This window comes from Heterocephalus glaber, unplaced genomic scaffold (genome assembly GCF_053883595.1).
Source record: "Heterocephalus glaber isolate CG9 unplaced genomic scaffold, H.glaber_assembly_v1.0 deba00001781, whole genome shotgun sequence".
NCBI lineage: Eukaryota > Metazoa > Chordata > Mammalia > Rodentia > Bathyergidae > Heterocephalus > Heterocephalus glaber.
In genome coordinates this window covers 7,693,064-7,717,771 of record NW_028258467.1, presented here as the reverse complement: position 1 = coordinate 7,717,771, position 24,708 = coordinate 7,693,064, and the positions used below count along the sequence as shown (strand labels likewise).

Genomic DNA, 24,708 nt, shown 5'->3' with positions numbered 1-24,708 from the left:
GAAGAAAAGGGGCAAAGGGGAAGGAAGTGGGAGGGCTAGGGAAAGGACAGAAGGGAATGGGATTAATATGAGAAAATGGAAAAATAGGAACAAAATCTTTGTAAATAGGGAGGACTGGAGGGGTTGAAGGGAGGGCTGGGCAAGGGTGAAAAATAAGAACCAAGAGAGACTATGGAAAGGTGCAAATTTCCAATGATGAATGTCATTATATTGTATACCTAAAATGTACCAATGATTAGAATGAATAATCGATAATGTAAAATAGGAAGAAAATGTCCAAAGGGGTAGGGGTAGTGGGAGAGGCAGGGGAAAGGAAAGAAGGGAAAGGAAAAACGATGAGAAATGGAAAAATTGGAAATAAAGTCTTTGTAAATAGGGAAGGGTGGAGGGTGTGAAGGGAGGGCTAGGAATGGGGAAAAAATAAGAACCAAGATGCATTATGTAAAGGTACAATTCCCAATGAGAAATGTAATTGTGTTGTATACTTACACTGTACCAATAAAAGAATTTAATACAAAAAAAAAATAGGGTCTCACTAAGTCATTAAATCACCCAGGCTGGGCTCCTACTCCAGATTCTCCTGCCTCAGCCATGCAGATTTTGGGATTGCAGGCCTGCATCACTCATCTAGCACTATCTTCTGTCTGTGACCCATAATCCTTCGTTTTGCGAAGGTCATTTGCTCCTTCTTTCAGCAGCCTCCGTGGAATATTTTGTTTGCTTTGAACTTGCCAGAATATTTCCTAGCTCAGTACTTTGCCCAGGCTGGACTCTGTGCTTAGAATTCTCTCACCTCTACTCTTTGAATGACCACTCTCTGCTTTTCAAGTCTCAAGTAGAATGCCACTTTCTTGCAAGAGCATTCCACTGGGTCCATTCTGCCTTGGGCCTGGCTGTCTTTATTTAGCAAAATGCAGCAAAGATTCAGCTCAAGCTCCAATTCTGCAAAGATCTGGTTCTGTGGACTTAGCCAGTTATTCAACTCCTCTGCTGCTCAGCTTCCTTGCCTGTAATACAATAAGAATAGCATTCATCTTTGCATGGATAAAATGAACTAACATACAGAGAGCACTAAGAAGGGCCTTGGCTCACAAGTACTTGATCATTATTCAGGTTTTCCATTTTGCCTATTTATCTATCCCCTACTCCCTGTTTTCTTTAGCTAGGTGTCAGCTACATGGAGGAACGAACAGATACATTCAGAACCTACTGCAGCACCAGGCTCATAACAGATACATAGTGATATTAGGGTATTTTATTTGTTTGTTTGTTTTCTTTTGTTTAACCAGGACTAGTATCTGTCCTCTTGGAGCATCTGGGCCATACACAAAAGGAAACACAGCATTTCAGTTCAAGCAGGTGCCCCACATGGGAACTGTGGCATAGAGGGGCAAGAACATGCTCTGGAGTCAGGCAAACCTGAGTCTGAATCCTATCTCTACCACCTGTATGACAGAGGCCTTGGTCAAGTGATCTCATTTCTCCAGCCTCTGATGCTCATCTCCAGAAAGTGATTACCTACCTTCAAGAATCACGCCTGGCATCCAGGAAGAAAACAGTCAATAAACTAAAGCTTCTACTATTTTATTATTTTGTTTTAATAATATTTTACTATATACAGGAGTTTTGGTAAATAGTATGATCCAAACTTAATCCAGTCTACAAATTCTGAAGAAAATGGGTCTCAGATTAGAAGAATCAGACTCAGATGCAGCCCCTGGATCTTAGAAGCCCTCTCAGAAAGTAGCTCTGGTTTTCGGAGAATACAAAGCAATGCCATCAGCCAGTTGGAATCCTCGGAGAGGAAAGAGTTCCTATTGGACTCCCAAGGGGTCCTGCCAGTCTGGAGTTCAGTCACTTGCTGGGGATTCCTGTAGGCTGGGGAGCAGCTATCTTGGGGACTCAGGGAATCCTCAGGATCCCTCTGGGTGCTGGGAAGTGCAGCAAGGCCTTTCCCATCTCCTTATATCCCAGCACCCATGAATCCCTTCATGTTCCCCACAGCCACACAGGCCTGTGCACACCTAGGCCCCAGGCAGCTTGCTTCCTACCCTCTTGCTGCCTTCATGACAAAGCTGGAGGGCAAGTTCACAAAATAGCCCTGCACCCCTCAGTGGCATCTGAAAGATCTGAGTTGGCATCACAGCTTCCCCACCTCTGACCACCACACATGACTTAAATTATGATAACGTTATTCAAACCTAGCTCTTTTTCAACAAATTTTTAAAGTATAAGGGTATGATAGGGTAAAACTGGTAGACATATGATTTGAAATGGCAAGTTTTCATTCTATATGTATTAATTATGAATATGCTTACACTTCACACATGCTTGAAACTCTTAAGAATTTTTAAAAATTATGTATTATCATATTGATTGATTGAGTGACTGATTTTCTTTTAACCAAAGCTGCACCATTGTGTCAGAATAGTCCACTCTCATGACAGACAAGGCCTGACCCACAAGATTCCACACCACCCCCCCACCCCGCCCCACATTGGGTTGTTGCAAACTGACTAACAGATTTGGGCATTTGCCATTAACAAGTACAACAAAGTCGTCAGTGTTTGCTTTTGTTTTGCTTTGTGGTGCTAGATGCTTAAATCCCAGAAGGAAAATCCAACATGCTAAGGGAGCTCAGGTGCAGGGAAAAGGGGGAGTTGGGGAGGTTCCATGTCATTCAGCAAGGTGTGTCCCTCCCCAGCCCTGTGTCCCTGTGAGGGGAACCCCACAGCTGGACAGCCTCAAGGGAGAGCCATCCATATACCAGGGTCAGCAGAGTGGCCTGACCAAGCCCATGTCATCTTAGCCAAGGCCACTTTAGGGTGAATGGAAAAGAGAAAAACAATCCAAGATGACCCAGGTGGGAACTGAGCAATGGGACCAAAGCAAGACAGGCTGGGAAAGAAGAACTGAGCAGCAGCCTGCTGAGCTGAGAACAGGTGGCCTTGCTAATTCCTGCCCTGTTTGTTTATTTATTCAACAAACCTTAAGCTCTGGCTACAGCCAGGCACTGAGGCAAACACTAGGAAAGGTGACAGTGACATGACAATGCCAGTAGGGACCAAGACCCTTCACTGGGCTCATGATCTTCATGTGTTTTCTTCCTCCTCTTTCTCTTCCTTTTGTAATGTGACCACCATGGTTTTTTTCTCCTGCTTGTTCATTCTTCATACTGATATATCTGAGTGCCTGTTAGCTTTGATAAAGCACACTATCACCTTAGATTCCTTTTTATTTCTTCTTTATAAATGTATTTTGAAGTCATTTTAGATCTACAGAAGAGAAGTGAAGGGGGTGCAGAGTGTGCAGGCACCCTGCACCCAGCTGAGGAATGACAATTTAGCCGACCTCATTTAGCTTGCATCAGAGTAGGCTTCCTGGAGGAAGCTGAATTTCACTGGGGAAAGGAAAGAAGAGGTTAGGAGGAAAGAAGGTTATGGGAAAGGAAAGGCTGCCTCAGGAGGATAGAAAATGTGTGAGAGCCAAGAGGTAAGAGGAGCAGGACTTACTTCCAAGACAGGATAGAAGGCCAATGCTAGGTCCTGGCCTGGGGGCGGAAGTGGCAGCTGGGGACAGTACCTGGCTCAGAACTCACAGGAATGAGCTGTGGAGTGATCTTCTAAAGGCCACTTGGCAGGCAGAGCCAATAATCACACAGTGTTGGAAGCCAGGCATTTTGTCCTCAGCATAAAATTGACCTCCTCTACTTCCTTTCTGGCCAAAGTCACCTCAGTAATGAATCAGCCCAGGATCACAGGCCTGGGCCTGTCACTGACATTCTGTGCAACTGAATATGTGTAGCACAAATCACAGGGCCACAGGTCTATGGGCTCAGGGTAACAGATGTAGGTTTCTGGAGGAGCCAACAGAAGCCCAAAAATCACTTAGAAAAAGGAATATAATGGCATGAGTCTCTCTCTCTCTCTCTCTCTCTCTCTCTCTCTCTCTCTCTCTCTTTCTCATAACGTCTATGAAACAGTAAAATCTCCTACTGCAAAGAATCCGTTGTGTGTGAAGACTTGGATCCCTTTCCATCTCAATCATCAAAACTTTTCAAATGTACTTTTTTTTTTCCTCCAGCAATAACAAAACCTAAATGAAGTAAATGCACCAAATTAAATTATTTTCCAGCTTTCTTCAGTATAGGAAAAGGAACAGGATAAAAAGGAAAAGAAAGGAATTGGTAACATGGTTTTATATAAAATAACACCCAGGGGACTAAGGAAATTTCAGGAATGCTCCAGACTAAAAGAATGGGTATTGTTTGTAAGATGAAAAACTATCCTTACCTCTTAACACACACACACACACACACACACACACACACACACACACACACCCCTCTTGTTTGGAACCAGAGTGAGTTTTAAGTTATAGACATTGCCCACATTTCCAAAGCTGGATGAATGAATATGAAGCACATGATCACTCACACCCACACAACCACTTAATGATGCTCAAAGAGGTATCAAGTATCTACCTCTTAATGAGGGTTGCCTGGAACGCTACTTGGAGTTTAGGCTTCTCCCTGAAAATAAGGATCCTCCCTTAAAGCTGGGCATGGTGGTGCACACCTATAATCTCAGCACTCAGGAGGCTGAGGCAGGAGGTTGCCAGGAGTTCAAGGCCAGTCTGGGCTACATAGTTGAGTTCAAGGCCAGGCTGAACTACACAGTGAGACCCTCTCTCAAAAAAACAAGAAAAGATCTTGCCTGAAATATTAGAGATCCCCTCACATGACAAGTGTGAAAAAACATCCACAACCTGAGCCAGTGAGAACTTCACTCCTCCTGGTCCTTCCTGACTCAGGAGGATCCGGTGGCATGTGGCTTGTGGACATTCAGTAAGGGCTCGGGACAGAGTTCCAAAGGGCTGCGTCTCAGAAGATCTGATACTCTCTTGAGAGAAGGCTGGAACCCCGTGCGGTCCTGGAGGAGCCAGCAGGGCCTGGTTTCAAATGTTGGGACAACCTCCGGATGGGTCTTTGTAAAATCCCTTTCCCTGCACACCAAATGTGCCTGAGGAGGAGCATTGTGCACCTGATTCACAGAACCCAGGCAGTTTGCAAACTCTGCATTTTGGCAAGTTTTCTTTATACCTCACTCTCTTCTTGCCAAGCCTGGAGGTGTCCAATTCTAAATAAATAAATAAGCAAGCAGAGGAAAACGCATAAGAAAAAGACAATGTTCCTTTCCCAGAGGGTTATAATTCATCAGTATTTGTTTGGAAGTCAGCCTGTCGCAGGGCTGTGAAAAGGTGAAAAGAAAAGCTATTGAGCATCCAGAAAAGAAAAAGCTTCCCTCGCCAAGGTCAAGTATATATCAGCCATGAGACAAAGCAACACTCATTTCAACCTGAGGCCACCATGGACCTTGACCCCAGCCTCATGAAAACAACAATTTGCTGTCATCTATAAAACACTTCCTCTACTTTCTCAGTTCTGTGGGCTTCTTCCAAAGCCAGACTCCTGAGTTAGCAGTATCTGGCTGTATTTTACAACCATGTGTCTGTGTGAGAGAGTGTGCTCTGCATTTTAAGGTTTGGGGCTGAGATTTATCTCAGTCTCTGGTGGCATTTTATCGTTATTAGAGAGCAATCAATTTCAGCTCCGTTAGTACTGGATTTAAATATGTACCCACCAAGACAGAAAGGTGCTGGATCTATAGTATGCTATAAATTTCCATTATTTGCCATCTTTCTATACTTGGGCCTTGGCAGAGCCCAGTCAAAGCCGCACATTTTGTTTAGATAGCTCCTCTTCCCTAAAGGGAAACTTCACCAACATTTGAAGCAGATACGATTTGCTGGCCGCGACTCTGTTTGCACCTTAACAGCTGCTTTGCTTTCTTATTTAGAGAGAACAGGGCTGCCACCATCTGTCTTTTGAAAAATGAGTTCTGCTCACAGCAACATGGAACCATAAAAAAAAAGAAAAAAGGGAGAGAGAGAGAAAAACTGAAGGATGAACGCAAATGGTGTGAGGGAGAGAGGGTCAACTCCACCGGGAGACAGGAAAAATGATGAAACATTTACTACGGGGAGAAAAAAAGGCAGAGAGACTTCAAGGTTGGTAAATGGTACTCAAGCAACAGCACAAGAGAAACCATGCTTAAGTTTTCACAAACAAGTGCCAGTAGAAGCAAAGTAACAGATCACCTTACTTACTCAGTGTCCAAGTCCTTTCTTGCTATGGCTGCTCCCAGAATCCTAAAACTGCCCAGGGGGATAAATATTCTAATCAACTCCATTTTAGAGAGGAGCAAAATATGGTCACAAGTGTCAGTAGGCCATGATTCAAGCCCAGTATTTCCACTTTCTAGTTCTGCATCCCACATCTCCTGCATTCTGCATCTGTCGAGTGAAGAGTGGGCAACGAGGGGAAGGAGAACCGAGAAAACTCAGAGATGGGATGCAGGCACCCAGAAGTGCTTTCATGTTGGCACTATCTGCCATCAAAGAATTAAATGACTTCGGTTAGATCTCAGCCAGTGTGAAACCTAGCCTGGACTTAGACTCAGTATGTAGAATTCAAGTCCCGTGCTTGTTTTGTTTTGAATATCTTACATCCATTTTATAAAACACCGGTGCAGGTTAGTTTATACCACAGCACTGCATGAGGTTTCAATTCACAGTGATTGAATACAGAAGAAGTTCATTGCTAATGGACACTACATGTCTAAGATAGACCAAGGGTAAAACAGATCCTGTTCCATAAGATTGTTCAGGCATCCAGACTAAAGAACACTCTACCTTCAAATGCAGACTGTGGAATCACCATGGCAAGGATGACAAGGATGACAGGGCTCAGATATCATGTACACATCCTTTATGGTTTGTCACAGGGGAGACAAGCATCACTATTGCCCACAGCCCATTGGCTAGAATCGGGCTTATGGGCTCACCTACCTGCAGCAGGAGACCGGAAAGTGTGATACCCTTCCAAGTGACAACCTTATTAACACACATGGAAGAGTGCTGATGCTATCACACTGACTACTGGGGAAATGATGAGTGGATACATCTTTCTGCTTCATACAGATTTGATGTTTCTCTGAAATGTGTTCCTTTGATTACAGACACAAGTAAAACCAAGAAACTTGGTGTTCCACAGGTCCTTCACTGTAGGATTGTATCTCTGTCTGTTTTCCTAAACAGGAAAACAGGATTGAAAGTAGTAATTGGGAATGGAATGGAATAAAGTAGAATAGCATAGAATAGAAATTGAAGTTATCGATTAATCATCAAAATAAATTTCAAATATAATCAAACTTCCTTGGCTGCCAAAAGAGCGTTTTTAATAAAAGGAGATGAATCACAAACGAATATCTAGTGGGCTCTTAAATCAGCCAGAAACTCAAAATAATGTCAACAGCCTTCTATCCAGAGTGTCCTGAAAATTAAGCTGATGGAAAGGGAAGACTGTCTGAAAACTGTTCAAAAAGACTTCCTGTTCAGCAACTTTCATGCCAGGAGTTTGGACTCCTACAGGACAATCATAGAGCTGTGGTGTTCTGGACTTGCCCTCTCTATGAGGTGAGCCTGATGCATACCCAGGGCCAGGAAGGCATATCCAGATCCACACCAAAGTTCAGGAAAACAGTTTCAGCGTTATAAAGAGTTCCAGATTTCCAAATCTAGTCCACGTACAGCCTCAGAGTTCTCTTATACAGTGACATTCACACCTTCCCAATGCATTCTTATGGGAGGATGACAAAATGCAAGTGAAAGGCTTTCAATACTTGGCATATTGCAACTGTTATCAGCAGGAAATACCCAGGACACTGAGGGGAGTAGAACATCAACTGACTATCGTGCTATCCCATGCAGATATGAAGAAGTGATAAACACAATTCCTGTTTTCATAAAGCTTAGAGACTGGTTAAAACAAACTAACTAACAAACTCAGTTCCTGGTCTCCTATCCACTCTGCCTCACCCAAGATACAGCTTCCCTCACCTTGAAAGGCTAAGAATAAAATCCCAAATACATTTCCCCAGCTTTCTCTAGGCACTTCTGTAAAGACTAGCGTTCAGTTTAAATGTCAATTTACGCACCATCTTGCTCAGGTTTGGCTTCCACGGTCAGAGCTGCAGGACATCAGACAGTTCCTTTACACTTATTCTGCATACTACAGTCCCTGTTCTAATAAATCTGCCATGTCACCCAGATTGTCTTTAACACACTGAGTGAAGACTGTTGTCTACTTGGCCTGTGGTCCCCCGACGTCTCGTCCTTCCTATTTTAGAGTGAATCTTAATGTGACAATCGAATATGTAGGATTTTGTTAGGATTGTCTTCCCTCCTTTCTGGTTCCAAGAAATATGGCATCAGCAGCTACTTTGCAATAATAGATTACACCAGAGTTTCTTGACCTTAGCACTAGTAGCACTTTGAATGAGACAATTCCTTTTTTTGAGGACTTTAGTTTCCACTGCAGGATGCTTAGAGCTTCCCTTGTCTCTGCTCACTGGCTAGATGCCAGGAGCCTTCCTCTCTCAGCTGTAACAGCCAAAAATGTCTCCAGATGTGGCCACATGTTCTTGGGTAGGAGGTTAGGCAGAACTGCCTCCAGTTGAGAAAGATGGCTTATTTGTTTCACATACAAGATAAGGGATGATCCAAATATATGGTGAATAATTTTAAAAAATATATTACAGTAAAATACACCACATTGCTATGAATAGCCCTCAAAATACCTCCCCCCACACACACATCAAACACACTTATCCTATTTTTCTTGCAATTCTTTCTGAAGCAGTTCTGAAGTCCTTTTTCTTTATGAGGTGTGATCAAAATAAGGTGAATGTTGATGCTGAGTGCCACCAAATGGAAAGGTAGACTCATAAGAATATTATGGTGTGTTCTCAGCCATCTTATTCACTGGATCTGCCACTGACTTCCTCAAAGTCAAAATGATATTGAAAGGCAAATGCATTGAACTGTCTCAGAACACTGTGGCTGTTAGAACAGTGGGACTTATGACCCTAGGAAAGAGGACTTCCAGAGTTGCTTCAGAAAGTAGCAAGGCTGATGGGATAAGAATGTTTGCAGCAGGGGGAGTGTTTTGAGGTTTAATAGCAATGTATTTTTTTGAAATATTTTTCTAAAAAAAAGTAACATTCCCCATAATTTTTATCATACCTTATATACTGTGAGCAAAACACTGGACTATGCTGTTAACATATCGAAGCCTCATCAGCTCCTTCAACAACCCTATGTGAGTTGGAACTACATTAATCTCATTTGTTTAGATAATAAAATTTGATGCTTAGACAACTAACTGACTTATTTTCAATCACAAAACCAATCAATAAGAGACAGATCAAGGATTCCGAAGTCCATGCCCTTTTCTCTACTTTGTACAATTTATGAAGTCCTTGTTCTTATTTCTGTTCATCTAGACTGAAATTTAGGAACTGGAGTAGGAATAAAATATAAAGAGTATTCTTAGTGGGAGCATCTTGTCTCTAGGAAGTTGCACATTTGCCACATCCCATTCAGATTTCATCATGGCGTGAGCTCCCAAGAATTGCACAACTGTCCTGCTGAGAGAGTCTGTGTGACACCAAAGTTGGAAAATGTTAACCACTTCACCCTTTCCCCCTTTCCTGATTACTATAATAATACAAGATTTCAGCCACTGACCAATGTTTAACAACCAACTACGTTTGGGAAAGTAAGTCTGGACCTGGAGTAGAAGTCTTGTAGTGGCTACTGAGAACACGTTTTCATGGAATTTTCCCTTTACTTCTAGCCATATGCTTGCAGTGGAAATGACCCTCTTTCTACAAGGCACCCCAGGACCCAGACAAATGAACAACTGACACAAGCTGAACTAATTAGAGACTGCAACTGAAAAGCAGGCGTCCAACTGAGAGGGGATGGTAGATCACTCTCTGGCATGGTGAAATGTAATTTGTGTGACTTGGGTGATGCTGGGAGCCTGTTGCTGCAGTGTGGATAAGAAATGATTTGGGAGAAAAAGAGGAGGAGAGTGGGAGGGACAGAGGAACAGAGGGGCAGAAGGAAAAGGAACAGAGGAGCAATGAGCAGAGTACCTTGGTAGTATCTAATCCTTTTGAACAAGAGCCAAATTCCCACTCTGGAGGTAATGTGAAATTTCCTTTGGTGTTTCAGCTAGATTTCTGTGACTTTTAAATAAAATCATCTCTAAGCTGGAAGTGAGGAGAAGGTGGTACACATGTGCATGCTTTCTCAGCATCTCACCCTAGGTGGGAAGGGTCCAAAGAAGGCTGCTGCAGGCCTAGCAGTCTGGGGCCCATGCAGGAGCATCAGTCTCCACTCCCTGGTGAAGGACGCACGTCACTGCTTTTGGAAGGCAATGAGCACTGTCAGGTGTTTTGAGTTTCTGCCTTAATGAGTAGTGTAATCTAAACCAGAGGAGTGCAGGGAAGGTCTCTTCTCTCTCCTATAGACTGTACATGGCTAGTTATAGGAGATTGTCAGTTGCTATGTGTCCTCTTCCACCCGCAAACTCGTACACTAAAGTCTTAACCCACAATTTGAAGATATTTGCAGGCAGGACTTTTGGGAAGGGGATCCCACCCTCCTGATAGGATAGGCACCCATAGAAACAGAGGAGAAAAGAGCAATTTCTGACTCTTTCTCCACAAGTACACATCAGGTAAAGGCTATATGAGGATATTTCAAGGCAGCCACCAGGATGAGGAGCATATTGGCACCCTGATCTTCAAGTTTCAGCTTCCTGAACTGTGAGAAAACAAATGCCCGTTCCATTGCTTAAATGACCCAGTCTAAAAAAACACATTTAAGAAAGACTAGTATTCTTTCAGTTATAAAAAATGTTTTGACTAAGTTATAAACATGTTTATCATGTAATTATTTGCATAACTCTAGAAATACTATCAGCAGCTATGATGAGAACTTTAAAGAAAAACACTAAAACCATAAAAATACTTAGTCCCATTATTTACTTGTAGAACATGTTCATTTATGCCTACATTCAGCATTTGCTATATTGTTCTAATTTTAAAAGTTATATCCAAAAGATAAGGCAAAACCACCTATGAATTGGCATGTCTGTTTATTTCTGTTTGTGAAAATGTCCTTAATTTGCTGATGTGGCAAACAAATTTCAATGGATTGCTATGCGAAAAATAAGATAATTTGCTTTGCAATTAACTTTACAGTTCAATTGCATACAGGCAACATGCTATATATGAAAAAATTACTAACTGAACTACAAGTATTAAATACTGAAAAATTAAGTTTATTATAATTTATTTTATTTAACAATCTAGGAAGTTCGCAGCCATAAGCAGTTCCAGTGCTATTTCAGGTGCGATGGGAAATTCGGGAATCTCAGTGGAGCTGTTAGTGTAGCGCACCTTGTAGGTAAAATACATGCAGACTTTTGAAAGCACATGTGAAGGGATCTCTCTAAAATTGACCTCATTGGTTTCGTTTTCAGAAAACTGACCTGGGCCACTCAACATGGCTTTTATTGTTCCTAATGTTAGTGCATGTTCTCTTTTTGCAATAAATTCATGACCATCAGAAGATATCAATTTGACATACATAGCATCAGGGCCTTCACTGCCACCGTAGGTTTTCTCCTCACCATCCATTACGATCTTATATAATTCTACTCTGTTCCCAAAGGAACTTTGGTAGTTTCCTGTCCGGTACCACACGGACATCACAGCCAAGTCTCTTCTACCGCCACAGACCCTACTCCAGGGCTGCCCCCTTTTATATACTTAGATATTGTACATAAATTATCTTCTAATCAAATAAGCACCAATAAATATAGTACCGTAATCAGTGGGTTTTCTAAAATAAAACTCACACATATAAGAAAGACATTCAGGTTTTATATTAGACAAAAAAAATTGGAAAGCTATGACAGAGCATCTTTATTTAGACATGGGATAAGTTGCACTGGAATTGAATTTAGTGTTGTCTCTGCCTTAGAACAAAGCTGTCATTATAACATTTGTAAATTTAAATCTTCAGTTTATTTCTTATTAGGACAAGCCTAAGCTGGCTGGGATAGGACACACACCCATAACCTCAGATATTTGGGAGGATCACAAGGTTGCAGCCAGTCTGGGCAGCTTTTTAAGATTCTCAAAACAGAAAATACAAAAAAATAAATAAAAAACAGGCCCGGAATGAAGCTCTATAGTAGAGCACTCCTGGGTTCTATCCCCAGTACCACCAAGAAACTCAAAATAACAACAAAAAGTAGCTTAATATAGATCAGCTTTTTCTGGAAATTAAAAAAAAAACCCACAAAAGTAGTAATTTCCTCTCAGAAAACCCAGTACTTTCCAGCTAATTAAAAGCAGTTAGGTACAAGTTGTGTATTTTTAGTAAGTTTTTAAGACATATTGATATGAACTTTAGTATAAAAGATTATCAAGTATAATATACTATGGGGTTGGGGATATTAATTCTGTGGTGGGCACACAAAAAATAGTTTCTACTTGGTAGCAGAAATATCAATTATAAGCCTAAATGATGATTTCAAAGGGGGATAGCTAGAAACAAAGTTTTAACTTTGACTAATTTTTGTAGGTTACTTTATGTGTTGGATCCAGAAGTAACTTTAAGTTTAGGATATTACAACTGAAACAAAAGATTAGGCAGACCTGTACGCTTTGCAGCAAATGGCATGTTAATAAAGTCTATATTAATGGGAAAAATAATAAATGACCCAGCCTATGGTGGTCCAAGCCAAACCTGAGTTTATTGAGATGGGTCAAAACATGGAAGATAAATCAGAGCAGCGCCTCCAACCTAGTCTGCACAGCTGCCCAGCAATGATAAATAATGCAACCCACTCCGGTCTTCCCTTTCGGAAAAAGTCAGCTAATAATTAGTTATCCAATAATAAAGAAGATTCTGTTGGAGCCCAGTTTACTTTGGAGAACAACCCTTGTGCACTGTTTGCGTGGAATCACACTTCTGCAGAGGAGGAAAGAAGCGGGGCTGCGCTGCTTTACAATCCTCACAGGGGCACTGTGCCTTCCAGGCAGCTGTCCCCAGGGCTTGGGAAAGGAGGCAGATGCAATTTTCCATACTATGAGAGAATGAAGGCTACTGATCATCTAACATGTCCGCACAGCTCCAAACATCGCCTGTTGGAAGGAGATGAATTACACTTCTTAGATGACGGGGGAGAACTGAGTAGACCCAATTTTTCAGTCCCAGGTCTGCCACTAACCATTATGTGACCTCATCTACAGGCATGCAGACATTCAGTCTCAGATGATTTCCCTTTAAAATTGGGGTGATTTCTTTTATCTTTCAGGGTTATGGAAGAGTTACGAAAGGAAAGGAACAAAAGGACCTACAAAAGTGGTTGGCATAAAGAGACAGTCGACAAATGACAGTGATTGTAGAATCACCCTGTTTACTGTGAATATGGTTTCCCCTCAAAGTTCTCTGTACTGGAAGCTCGTCCCCATATGGTGGTGTGGAAGAGGGGACCATTTAAGAAATGCTTCTAGAGGAAAGTGTTAGCAATTGGGGCACTGCCATGCTTCTCCTAGGACACAAGTTAGTGGCCAGGAGAGCAAGCCTGGCCGCTGAATCACTCAGGCTTCCTGCTTCACCATGTGACTGCCCTCTAGCTCTTGTAAAGTTGCACCGTGGTGCCACTGTCATATTATGAGGCAAGCAGAGGCTCTCACCAACAGGACTGCCTGATCTTGAACTTTCAGCCTCCAAAGCTATGAGCCAGATAAACCTTTTTATTTATAAAATCTCCAGCTACAGTTATTTTGTTATAACAACACAAGACAGACCAAAACACATCTTAAGGCTATTTTATATTTTTGCTGGCAGGATTTTCCCCTGGTAACTTCATAGGACTGGCCTAGAACCCACTTCACTTCTCTTACTTTTTCTGTAAGTCTGGATGATCAGGTCTGTCCAGAATTGAATGAAAGGCATGCCCAGGAATGAAATAACATAGGAGATGTGCTGAAAGGGAATGTGGCACCACTCAAGCTAATAGCAAGCAATGGCAGCCAATCCCTCTCATTCCTGTGACTGATATTGCTGGCCATGCCACCTTTATACTGGACTGACCTGTCACTCCAGGACATGGCAGGAAAGAGCCAGCCTGGACTCAGTCCCCACCTGCTACTCACAATCCATGAGACTGGCAAACTACAGCAGCTCTTTGGCATTTAGCTTTTTCCTCTGAGAAATGGAAACCATGATAGCCTCCTGGAATCAGTAAAAGAATTAATCTGAGTTAATTTTGTAAAAGCTCTTGGAATCAGACCTGGCATAGGGTGAAGACTCTATTAATGACCATTAATTAATAAAATAAATCCACATCATCCCACAGTTTTGACTTTTCAACTATACAAACACAGCCTGGATGTCTCCCTTCTTCCATGGACACTTTCCCACCCAGGTAAAAGAAAATCTGTCTGTAATTCAATGGTAATGCCATGCAACGGTCTGAAATACAAACAAATAAAATATAATCGGAAAGTACAGCTGGAGGAAAGTGATTTCTCTCCTTGCCTGAAGACCTGCTCCAACTCACACTGATGGGAGAATACTATTAGCACACTGTCTTTTTCACTGGAAAAGAGATTCAGACACTGAGCAACCCCTCCTGGTCCAATCTACATTTCTTCACTGACCACAGCTTCCTGCCAGCAAGCTGTGAGAATGTTAGTGGAAACTGCCACCTTTTCTAACTGTGCCCAATCATTCAACAGTTGCTATGTCTCACCAGTGTGCGTTGTAGGGTGGGTAAAGACTTGTAGAGGTCAACTAACGAGATTGTGGCCTTAATGCTCACAATGTAAGGTCCTTCTTTCTGGTCTCTGTACATTCATGAAAAGCAGTTATCTCTTAGTCCTAGAGAATTTTCTGTTTAGCCCAAAATTATCAGTGGATTTGTGTTGCAGGACTTAATAATGACACATGTGTATAAGTGCTCCTCATAGTATCCACAGCTTATTAAGCCTTGCCCCTCCTGGAATGATCATGTGCTTTTCAGCAAAGAATAAAGTTGATGCCCTTAGGCAAACTGTTATGGAAGTTAACTAAATTTGAATTCTCCCAGGGCCTCTTTAGTGCATTCTTTTTTTCCTTCTTCTTCTTTTTCCTTAAGAGTTCTCTGAGCTTGTATCAGGTCTAATTGATTTTTAGCACAGGAAGTCCTACCTCCCAATATTGCACTGGGTCCTTCCCCCTTGTAGCCAATGGCAAAAGATCCATTTATAAATTGTTAAACATGTTCACAGCTAAATGACACCAAAATAGCCTAGGAATATTTTAATATTCATAGCTTGCTTTGATTAAAATACAAACTTTTCATATTAGAGCTGGGATTATTTTTCATAATGCAGGCAGGTTACAGAGCTGAGTGTCACTTAATTTAGTGTTTAATCAGGAGAACTACTGTGGCATCAGGCTGATTAGGTTGGCTCAACTGCTGCCTGCTCAATTTTTCCCCATAATTGCGGGATATTCTTTATGGTGACAAGTGCCCAGACGGTAGAATTCCAATATGCTATACATCAGCTTCTCCATTATTGGATTAGCTGGATGTGGCATCGTTACTGCTGCGCTCTCATTCCTATCATTGATCGCATCGCCCCTTCTATTTCACAATTAATGCAAGTCTGCTGGACTGATCAATCTTCTTACACGCTCGGGCCAGAGTCGATATATTCTTATGGCTGTGTGTTAGTGATCTGCGGGGGCTTCTCCTGAGGCCTGTGGATTTGTCACTGTGGCAAGAGATTTTCTCATTTTAGGATGGTTCTGATCGCACCAGGCATCTGATGCAGAATCCTCAACTCACCCATGTATGGATTTTTTAAAAAAAGAATAACATTTTATAGGCGCAGCCAACCAACTCTTCAATTATTACTGTTAAGTAACTGAATATTACTTTTTAAAATTTTATGATATCTACTCGAGACTCAACAAAGCCCATTTGCCAAAAACAGCATGCACAAGGCAAAGAGGATGAAGATGGAATTGGCACACAAATTTTTCGTGGTAACAGGTTTTCCTACGAGGGTATTGATGCATTATTTTTTAAGAACTTTATCTGAGGCAAGAAAAGATGAGAATTATGGTGTGGCTAAAAACTGGGTGACAAGTTTCTCATTAACTGTATATAGCCAATGCTAATTTGAGTGAGAAACACAGAAGCCCAGGGTTCTATTAAGCCAAGATACAGATGCAGAGTCACATTGAAGATACAATCTTCCAATCAAGAAAGGTTAGAAATGTATCAATTTGCTTGAAAGAATGGTTACATCCATTAGAAGATAGCTGGAGCGGGGAGAGCAGTTTCTATGTGTAGACTAATGCCTCCCTCCCAGAGGATGCACTAACCCACAGAACCCATCCATGTCATGGACAGCAGATATTTTAAGGTTGTGGTTCTGAGAGGAGGAAGATTAGTCTGTATTATTGGAAAGAATCCCATCTAATCATCAAACAGAGGACCTTCTCCATTAGAGTCTGAGAAATGCAGGGCAAGAGAAAGTGAATGAGTTTCCAAGTGTGAGCAGGGCTTGGACCCCTGCTGGCTTGGAGACTGAAAGGCCCATGCCAGGAAAGGACTAAAGAGCCTCCAGGAGCTTAAAGCAGCACCCAGCCAACAACTACCTAGCAAGAAAATGGAGGCTTCAGTCCTAGAGCTGCGAGGAATTAGGTTCTGCTAAAAACCTGAAAGAGCATAGAAGTGGACCCTTCACAGAATGTTCTGAGAAGAGCACATATAGCCAACTCCTAACCTCAGCCTCATGAAAAACTCAAAACACAGAAACCAATTGAGTGAACCAGAGTTCTGCCCCCATAGAACTGTGATATAAAAAGTACATATTACTTCAACTGCTAAGTTTGTGGTAGTTGTTATGGCAGTAATAGAACATTTAATGGACTACGGAAACTCATAGAGGCAGTGGATCCGTCCAGGGAGGCATCTGAAATAGAGACCCAAGACTCAGAGACAGAATGCCCAGGTCAAGAGGTGGTTCCACTGTCCACTTCCTTGGAGAAGTGTAGGGATAAGAAGGGACCCCTAGGTAAGGTTAAAATAAACACTCGGGCCCTTTTCAGAGGGTTAAAAAAAGCAGCCTCTTTGACTGCAAGCAGAAGCAGTTTGCAAGCAGTTTTGTGGCTTGAAGCTGAGAGGTTGTAGTTTTGACACCTGCTCTGTGCAAGCAAAGCTGTCCCTCCTGGTGCAGGTCACTATGCCTACCCACACTCCCCTATTAGCCCACAAAACCAACCCCCTAGCAACAAGCCCAATATCCAGTCAATTAAGTGTTGACCCTCAGTGGTGTGTAGACGGGGTCCCTGCCCCATAAAATAGGACGGCTGTTCTAGATTCTTTGGGGACCCAGCTCTGGGGCCCCACTCTCATAGTGGCTTTGTATCACTTCCTTGTGCAATTAAAAAGTACTTTCACTTTGTGCTGACCCTCACTGACTCCTTTCTAAGTCAGAGAGAGAGAGACAGAGAGAGGGAGAGAGAGAGAGACCAAGAGAGGCCTGATGAGGGAGAGTCTGGGGACCCCTAGATTCCAGACTCTCAGGACAGAAGTGACCTAACCCAAGTACCTCTTTATCTGTGGCCTCTATTAAAATGAGTGAGATTGACTGAGCTGTCCAGCCTTCCCTCCTGTTGCAGAGGAGGAAACACATACCATGAGTAACCATGGCAGCCTCAGTAGGATGGACTTTGGATGACCTTTGGGGGGCTTGGGCATGTGTTGGGTGGTCTTGAAGAGAACTGAAGGAACACAGGCTTTCTCTAGCTTTGATATGGTTAGAAAGCAGGGAAATTATATTATTGTATATATTAATACATCTTTTTTTGGTACCAGGGATTGAATTCGGGCCCTTCTGCTTGCGAGGCAGGCGGCAGAACCACTGAGCTAAATTCCCGACCTATATTAATAAATCTTACCTGGAAGAAAGGCAGAATATAAGGAAGTAAAATGTGTGCAGTCTGTAAAGAATCACTGTCACCTGTATTGGTCAAAATAGGCAAAGGATGAACCACTTTGTAGTTTAGGGAATGTTTGTGATTTTGATTCAGTTTAGATGTGATTACTGAGTGCTCTTATTTTTTTTTCTTGACCCTTCACAGAGAGTGTGGCCGTATCTGACACCAATATTTATGAAGTTGCTTGTTTTTGTCAGGATGCCACCAGTACTATCTGCCAGAATTGGGGTGGATCCCACCATTACCCAGGCTTAGATGATAGGATTCACCAGGTGCTGATTTTATATTCCTCAAAACAATAAATGTAAAACATTGACCACAGTGTCTACAATACAGTGGACATTCTATAAATATTCTATATATTTATTATATCCTATTATGTTTATTCCATTTAATTTTTTTAATGTTCAGCACAGCTAATAATGTAGTGTATAAATATTATATTTCTGGGTGACCCATACAAAACTAGGAACCCATTAGGGCCACATTTGGAGGAATCATCCTAAAGCGAACTCAATACAACAGTAAGTGATAATTCAAAATAATAAATCCAGAGTTCTCATTTATTTTCAATTTCCAAATGTTGCCCCATGTGTGATTCATCACAACTACTTGTAGTTTCTCTTCTCTCTAATTTCTCCTTCACTTGCTGTTACTAAATTTCTTCTCTCCATTGTTGATAACTATCTTTCTACACAGAAGCTTACAGTTTTTTAAATCTTTTTTTGTCTTTCTTCTCTTATCCCTCTATTATATAGGCCAATTTCATCTCCCCCACCACTGGTGTCCAAGCAAGCAAGAAAGAAGGGGGCAGGAATATAAACAAGGAATTGTTAGAATCTCTCCAACAATGAGGGGAGGACTATTACATCCGCTTTTTAATAACTAATGCCCCTCACCCAACAAAGGTGACAGTCTGATTTTGTTAAAGATTTTTTTGTTTGGTTCCAATATGTTCTGACCACAAGCCTACACACTTGTAGAGGTGAGTGAATTAGGTCTTCAGGATCTGGTGCAAGCAATCTTTGTTTCTCACCTGTTTCCCTTTTCTTGAATATCAGCTCCCTATACATTGTTCTGATTACAACATGGCTTGTTGTGTAGTTTCCCTATGTAGGGAAAATGCTCAGACAGTGGAATATAAGTGTTTGTGCCTTCCAAGAAGGTAGTCTTTAAATTCAAATAATTAAATGCTTACTGACTGTATTAATGCATCTGAGATATGATTAGGATGTGTCTATCACAGAGATGGTCTCTCTCAGAGCATTGATTGACACATCAGGTTAATGACCGAATAAAGTTAGGGGAGATTCAGGCTAACGGATTCCATCAAACAAAAAAAGTTACCAGTTGGGATCTGTCTGAGAAAATATCACAGTTGGATAAAGAATATGACCTTGTGGCATCCTAGTTTTTCCCCTGATGTTAACATGCTCAATAGTGCATAATCATAGTCTTGAGTAACTTGAAGTAATTCATTTATATATATATATATATATATATATATATATATATATATATATATATATTTAAGCATAAGATCAAAAATATTGATCAAAGTGATTTCTACACTAGGGAGAGGAGATGTATTTTTTAAAGGGATGCAAGCAAATTTATGGATAATCAGTTCTTCTGATGACCATTTCAGTGATCCACTGAAAGCCAATTTACCTAATAATTAATTCTCTGCAAACCATTAATGAATCTCTGTGGTTTCTGTGCAGAATCTGGACAAGGAATTGCCCCTGGCTAAGTCTCATCACAAGCAGTTGAATTCATAAAATTAGGAGGTTTGATATCTGTAATTGCTCTAATATGAATTAATTCAATTACATTCTTTATATGTAATAATTAGAATATCAACCAAGCTTTTCTTATATTCCTTCGGTTCTATATGCATCATCCCAGTTGATAATTAAGCAAAACTTTCAGGAAAATACTTGGTTTTTCTTCAGAGACCTTTTATTGTTTTTTGTTTTGGGGTTTTTTTTTTTTTTTTTTTTTTTGGTACCTGGGATCAAACTCGGGTCCTTGCACTTGCGAGGCAGGCGGTGGAACCACTGAGCTAAATCCCTGGCCCAGAGACCTTTTAATTTCTTGTTTTATTTTATGTAGAGGAAAAAAAAGAGTATGGGTGAATGTAAGTGTAAATATGCATCCCTAGGGAGCAGAGTTTCAAAAGGTGTTCAGAAATTCTCTCCTCGTTTAGCACCTATTTATCTTTAAGCCCATTTTGTGCAACGCTGTTTCAAGATTAATATTTGTAAAATACAAGCCAATTGTATCACCTTTCTTTGACAAACAAAACACAAAAAGAAAAAAATACCCTTCCTCGGATCTACTCAGAGTTTATAGAATAAAATCAAAGTTAAGTGTTGGCCTCCTCTCCTTTCCTAGACTATTCATACAGTCTAAGTTCCTGTCTGCTGCTACCATGATCACCAGCCCTGTCTGGACCCGCTGCATGAGCCTCATCGGGCCAATTTTCCTTCACCATAGCATCTTTTTTTTTGGTGCCACGGATGGAACTTAGGATCTTGCTGAGCTACATCCCTGACCCCCCTTCACCACAGCATCTAACACACCATCTCCCCATGCAGAAGAGATCTCAAAGACATGCATTTTAAGCCACCTAGTGATATTTTAAGATATTTGTAAAAGACCTTCTAAAGGCTCTTTGTTTGTTAGGTAAAGAGAAATCCCCTATAATTATCAGGACTCTTCCATGTGTAAAAGCATATTCTCTCTCTCTCTCTCTCTCACACACACACACACACACACACACACACACACACACACACCTCAAATAAATTATTAGAGAATAAAAGGCAATGCATTGACTCATGTAGCGGACACACTCCAAACCAGACAGAACTGACTTAAGGCACAGCTGTATCAATGGCCGGGAGTGGTGTTATCAAGGTTTCCCCACCTAAGTTTCCTGAAACACTGCTATCCCTTGAGGGCAAGATGGCCAACATCATCCCAGACTCACCTCTAACAAGCTGAACCACCCCATAAGGAAAGTATGATTTCTCCATGGAGTCCATACCAAAGTCCCCCAGAGGATTCTGCTCTATTTCATGTGGCCCATCTTTGATTCAATCATTATGCCCAGAGCTGTGCTGGTCACTTTAAATTCCAAAACTTCACACACAAGCTCAGTCCTGTGCACAAACAGAGGCTGCAGAGTGAAATACCATTGCTCCTCATAGAAAACAAGTTCTTTCCAATGAGCAAAAGGTAAGGAAGCTAATGGATAGACTTTAAAAAATAATAAAGATGTTTACTAAATCTCCCAAAGAAAATGGTCTTACTACTTCTGAAAAGCTTCCATAACAAAATGAGGTAGTGGAGGCACAGGACTGGAAATATGTAAGCTGATGGAGGCACACCTTGGCATTTCATAAAGCAAGAAAGCTCTCTCTGTGCAGAGGAGAAAGAGCAAACCAGAAAGGGATCCTACGGGCCAACAATAGGGCTTCAGAATGGAAAGTTTAAAAGATCATTGGTCACTGTTGCAATATGCAAATAAGCAAACACAGCCATCTAAAATCTGGAAAAATACAAAGGAAAATGGATGTTTCCTTTCTTTCTTGTATGAATTGTGCCTCCAGGTAAGCAAAGAATTAATGACAGTAGGCTTAACTCTGTAGGTACATTCTAACTCACAAGGGGAAAGAGGTGATGAAAATGACTCTTGGTACTAAAATTCCCCCAAAAGACAGCAAGTGAGACATGAAGTGCCTTTGACGGAATTACTGGAGAACCTTACAGTGTGATTTTGAAAAAAAGAACCAAAATTTCACCAAACTTCTAAATCTAACCATTTACAGAAATGTAATTTCATTTACAGAGGGGACAGAAATGTAATGGCTAAGAACAGAGTACAGGGAGACTCTTCAATCAAAATTACCTAATATCCTTAGCAAATGCCTTACAAGGGAGATAAAACCAATGAGGTGGAGGGAACTTAGAGTGAAAGAGACTTCAGAAATGTTTCACCTGATTTTTTTTTTTTTTTTTTTTTTTTTTTTTTTGGTTTTTTGAGGCAGGGTCTCCCTTTGTAGTTGTGGCCCTGAACTCACTATGTAGCCCAGGCTGACCTTGAACTCGAAGTGATCCTCCTGCCTCAGCCTCCCAAGTGCTGGGATTACAGGCACGTGCCACCACACCCGGCTCTCCTGATTTTAATAGACATATCAATCTTGTTTTAATTGCTGACTAATAAACTTTAAAACCATTATAATCAGATAAACTTAAACACCAATAGTATATTTGATTGTATTAAGGTTTGACTGCTCATTTCCAGGCATGGTAATGTTAATGATAATGTTTTACCTTAAAGACTCCTTATCTTCTGATCATACATACTGAAATATTCAAAATGACTGTAATATTTGAGTACTTGTTTATATTAAGGAATTATTGCTAACTTTGGGGCATGATAAGATCAGTGCCAAGGTGATTCCCTTTTGTAAAGACCATTCATGTTTTTAAAATTCACACTGATGTATTCAGTAATATTGTACTTGGGATTTGCTTAAAATATATGGGGTGGGGGGAACATGTGCTGTGCATTTGTAATCCCAGTTAACTTGGGAGGATGAAGGCAAGAGGAGCCCAAGTTCAAGACCATGCTAAGCAACTTAATGAGACCCTGACTCAAAAATAAAATAAAATTTATAAAGGACTAGGGTTGTAGCTCAGTTCTCCCTGGGTTCAATCCCTAGTACCACAAAACAAACATAGAAATATAAAAATAAAAATATTCATGGAGAAGAGAGAAGAAGATTAAAGTACAAGAGAAACAAGCATGGTTAAGTGTTGGTAGATATTAACGTTGGGCAATGGGTACAAAGGTTTAGGCACTATTATCTATTTGGGAATATGTTTGAAATATTTTATGATTAAAATTTTTAAAACCACTATTTAAAAAAAAACAGAGAAAGAGTTGAAGTGTCAGCAAGCCACTCTGGCCCACTGATGAAGCTGAATCACAAACTTAGCTCACTCCAGTATTTGTGGGCATCTTCAAGACCACTGGAGAGCAATTCCAGACCCGACGCCAACACTAAGGCACCCTTTCTACTTTCTCCAGAGGTCCTGGTGTGCTAACTCTCCTGTACCAGCCAACCCCATCTACCCATCAAGTGCCTCCCTTGCTTGGAATAGTCTGAAAACAAAACATACAAGTTGTGATAGGAGATTGGAATTGAGAGACACCACAAGAAAAGTCTTGAATCCACCTTAAAGGCATAACCTAATTTAAAACTTCTTTTGATTTTAAACTCAACTAGCGTCTTCTCCTTCAGACTTTCTAGAATTTTTGCCTCTTGTTTTTTGTAAGGCCAACTTGTTTCCATGCAATTGAATATCATTTCTACCCAGATGCCCTTCCTGACCACCCTGGGTGCATCTTCACAACAGTCTGTATCTCACAGGGTTCTCTTTCCCCTTGCAGGTCATCCTTTACCACCTACTGTGTCTTGTGTATTTTCTTGTTTCATGTGCAAACCTTTGGTCCCCATGGTAGCAACTGAAGAATATTGCCCATCTCTGACTCTCCATGCACTGGACACTTCTAGCACCCACTAGGTATTCAATAAATATTTGAACAAATAAGTGTATAGTACTTAAATCACTACTAATCCACCAAATGTCTGGTTTGTCAGCTGCCATTTTACATTAAATATGATAAGCAAAATAATTACAGTATATCATTTTATACTAAACATGATGTACATATTGTATAAGTTATGCATTTTTCTAAACCTAAGGATATGCAACTTTGAATTTTAACAACAGAATATCTTCTATCATCTTTAGATAAAGTTCTTTTTCCTTTATTGTGTTAGGACTGATAAGTTTAATTGAAATTACTAAGAAATATGTTATTAAAATATATGTCAACATTGTTTTCTTCTGTTCATAAAAGCTTGGATAATACTACACAACACTCAAACAATTAAAAGGACGTTCTGATAACTCTTTTCTACTATTATTAGAAGACAAGTTATTTGTGCTTAGAGAGCAAGAAACTCTACCTCAGAGAAATAGGGAATTGAGTAGTCTGCAGTTGTGAGAACAACAAAGTTAACATTCAATTAAGTTGTATCACAAGATTTATACTAATCATTAACCAAAAGTTGTCTTCTGTTTAGTATCAGGAAATTGAACAATACCCTGACGAAGGGAAAGACCCTTTAAAAATTAAGCAATAATTATGGTATGTTTGCAAAATGCAGTCTATCTTTTGTATCTTGAATTTCTTGGCTCTGTAATTTGCATACACATTAAACTCTGTGGGAAATTGGAAAGCAATTCAGAATTCAACAATTAAAAGATACAAATTAAAATTGTTAGCATTAACTTAAAGTTTATTGCTGGTGCAATGCTCTTGGATACAAATGAACTCTGATCAAACAGTCATTTCTCTCTTGGAATTTCAATACATTTTCAACTTAGGATTCAATTTATCTTTAAGTCATTGGTTTGTTGAAACCATTTCAAATTCATAAACATATTCTTTTAAGAAATATGAACATACATTATTGGAGAATTTTTTTCATTAGAAACATTGAATCAAATATCTGTTGTTCAAAAGCACTTGTCATTTCTTAAAATAACTTACAATTATTTGGGGAAAAATGCTCAAATAATTGTGTTCAACTTCAGCTAATAGTAAAGAATGAGAAAACTATGTAGATTTGTGACTTTGAG

General features: G+C 40.6%; 1 protein-coding gene and 1 pseudogene across 25 annotated transcripts in view; both read right to left on the bottom strand.

Moving 5' to 3' along the window:
• The window catches only part of Rbfox1 (RNA binding fox-1 homolog 1), a 1,452,839-nt gene that overhangs the window by 582,381 nt on the left and 845,750 nt on the right, over window positions 1–24,708 (bottom strand). The gene's annotated exons all lie outside the window — the stretch shown is intronic.
• Window positions 218–19,485, bottom strand: LOC147820973 (elongin-C pseudogene; annotated as a pseudogene). The gene has a single exon (XR_015447907.1). The product of XR_015447907.1 is annotated as an elongin-C pseudogene (transcript).